Raw genomic sequence first — 2,457 nt, forward strand, 5'->3', positions numbered from 1 at the left:
CACGAAATTTATTTTATATTTTTAATAAATTAAATACATAATTTTTTTTTAAAAATTATTAGTATACACTTAAAATGTGTTGGAATATAATATAACTAAATCCTTTTAATAAATCAAGGATAGTAGTCTCAGCCAGAGTTAGAGGGGGTGGACCTCTGTTAGGTATAATGCATTCAGTATGCAATTAATTCAAATTGGAATCATGTAATAATTATTCAATTTATTCTCACAGGTCAGATATAGGGATGGCAATACCACCCGAACTCGCGGGTACCCATCCCGTCCCTATCTGTTCGGGGTGAGTAATTACCCACCCCACACTAAGGCAGATTTTTAGCGGAGCGGATTCTTGGGAGGGGCGGGACGGGGTCGGGTTTAGGTAATACCCGCTCTGGTATATATATAATATATATATTTAATATATAATATGTATAATATATGTAAAATAATTAGTAAATGATTAATAATATTGTAACATATTTAAATTTTTACTTTAATTTATGTTATGTATGTGATAATGGTTATATAAATTTTGAAATTTAATTTTATTTATTGGATTTTAATAATTATAGAGACGGATAGAGTACCCACAGAGACGGATTAGAGTTTAACGTTTTACTACCTGCAGATAGAAGCAGGGCGAATTTTATGCGAATTGTTGTACGGTTGGACGAGATCGGGTAGAACAAAAACCCGTCCCTATCGGGTAGAACAAAAACCCGTCCCTACCCACCCGTTGCCACCCCTACTTTGCACCGGACACAAAACCCCATCACTCTTCCCCTTATAACTACGGCCGACATCACCGGCTACCTCACGGTCACACTCTGACCCCGCTCTCACCAGTGGTCTATCTTATCGCACTCTCGTATATGTTCTGAAAGCACAATGAGCAATAATGATTAAGTGTTTGTTTCGACGTCGTTATTTTGAGACTTTTTTTTTTAGTGTGTTTGTCAAATTTTTAATAATAAAAGTAAAAATATTAAAAATAAAAGAATATCATGTTTTAGAAATTGTAATTTATATTTTTTTTAAAAAAATGGAGATTAAGGATGATAGCACTATTAATTCGTGGATATTTTTTCCATCTTTATCTATTTAGGGTGAATTTTTAGCGAAGACATGACAGAATTTAAGTAATATCGGTCTTTATTCATCTATCAGTATATGTTAAATGATTAATAATATTATATCATATTTAAATTTTTATTTTAATTTATGTTATGTATATGATGATGGTTATGTAAATTTTGAAATTTAATTTTATTTATTGGATTTTAATAATTACAGTGGAGGGTATGGGCGGGACGGGTACCCATAATTGCGGGTTAGAGTTCAACATTTTACTACCCGCAGGTAGAAGATGAGCGGGTTCTATGCGAATTATTGTACGGCAAGGCGGGGTCGAGTAGAAAAAAACCCGCCCCGTTACCACCCCTAATTAGATATGAAATTGAAAGGTATTACGCTGTTTAGATTTTTTTTTTTTGGGTTGGTGGCTAATGTGCTGTTTAGATTGAGTGAAAATGACGAAGAAAAAATTCTTTGGAAATGAGGAGAAAAAATAAGATTATTTTAAGGTTTTTTTAATAATTATTGAAAAGAGAAACCCATGAAGATTTTTTTCCCACAAGTCAAACAAATATGAAAGAAAATATATAGTAGAAAAGGTTAAGTAGATGGATTAGAATATTATTCTTAATTTTAATAAAACAAAAATATATCTCAAAACAAGTCATTCCAATCAATCACTTTCATTCCTAATTAGTTAAACATGCATGCATTGAGAGCTAATTAGTTAAACAAACCAATCAATTTTTTTGGTTCCTAAACATTTCTGATTCACTAATGTTCACGTTATCAACTTCATTAAGATTTCTATTGGTTTGTCTTTACGCAATCCACATCAAAGTTATACAAAATTATTTAGTTAGATAGCAACTATGTTGGCTGATTCCCACTGTTTAACCATTAATGGAAAATTTGTGCACAAGTCTCGGTTCAGCTTATTATGATAAGGAAAAGTCTACGTTACCAACAGCATATCTGTCAACTTCTGCCAACTTTTATTTATAATTGTGTTTCATGGAAGTGTGTTCGTGGATGTATCTAATAATTAATATATTTTAAATACATATATAAAGAGACACATCCAGAAAATATATCTATAAAGACACTTTTATTAAACACAGCTATAAAAAAGACATTTTTATTAGACACATCCACAAACACACTTCCATGAAATACAATTATAAATAAGAATTGACAGATATGCTGTTGGTAATGTAACGAAACCGTTATGATAATAACGAAAGACTCTATCTATGTAGTATTACATAGTACGAAAATAACCAATCAAAATTAAAGAGTTGAGTTAAGAGTTCAATTTTAATTTTTAGTCAATATTAACTATTTCTTAAAATATTTTTTATTTTAAAATTTAAATCTTAAATT

General features: G+C 30.6%; 1 protein-coding gene across 1 annotated transcript in view; it reads right to left on the reverse strand.

Moving 5' to 3' along the window:
• Positions 1-2,457, reverse strand: part of LOC107609446 (GDSL esterase/lipase At2g42990) — a 6,864-nt gene that overhangs the window by 793 nt on the left and 3,614 nt on the right. The window lies entirely within an intron of this gene.

This window comes from Arachis ipaensis, chromosome B07 (assembly GCF_000816755.2).
Source record: "Arachis ipaensis cultivar K30076 chromosome B07, Araip1.1, whole genome shotgun sequence".
In the NCBI taxonomy this organism is placed as follows: domain Eukaryota; kingdom Viridiplantae; phylum Streptophyta; class Magnoliopsida; order Fabales; family Fabaceae; genus Arachis; species Arachis ipaensis.